The following is an 804-nucleotide window of genomic DNA, read 5'->3' as shown; positions in this document are numbered from 1 at the left end:
TGTGTCGGCATATTTTATGTACTGATAAACAATGAAACATGGTACACTTCAGCACTGTTATGTAGTAAAGTCTTTCATAGAGTAAGAAGAAATGTTATGTGCCAGCTGATCATATCTAACATAGGCCTGTTATGGTGATATCATTTATAATTCGTACATGCTGACAGTATTTTCTGTGCATGAAAAAATCAACACAACTTGTTTTTTAGGTACCTTTATGGTACGGAAGCTTAGCCTGCATCGCTAGTATTTCATTTATATTGATTTTTAAATTGATACACGGGTTTTGGTGAGAATAAATATTATTCTGATTACATTGCTAAAGGCTAGGATAAAATGCTGTTCAATTAAGATGATGCTCTATCTTTTGATTGATTTAGGAAAGAGGTAGGCCTACATGGATGTTCAAAAGGTATGAGGGAAAAGGTTGAAAACCCCTGTTCTAAAGAATTTAAACCAAGGGTATATTATTTATGGTTGTATTGGGCAAGCGGTCTAGTCAGAATGGGGAAAATAAACGTTTACCTTTATGTACAACCTAGATTTATATAAATGCTGATGAAAACTGATTTTGGATAAACTAACACGGTTACCAAATGTACTTGGAAATAATAATTTTCATAGAAAAAATGTCTAATCCATTTTAACCTTATTCTCTACAGTAAGGTGAACTAACGTGAGTACTGGGAAAATATGGGATATTGGTCGTGTAACCAGCCATATGTATACAAGAGGTGCAAAGGCAAGTGTTAATTTATGTATATACCTATGTGAGTATGCACATTTCTCTCTACATTTCTATAA

This window comes from Penaeus monodon, chromosome 33, assembly GCF_015228065.2.
Source record: "Penaeus monodon isolate SGIC_2016 chromosome 33, NSTDA_Pmon_1, whole genome shotgun sequence".
NCBI lineage: Eukaryota > Metazoa > Arthropoda > Malacostraca > Decapoda > Penaeidae > Penaeus > Penaeus monodon.
Note: the sequence above shows the minus strand (reverse complement) of the source record.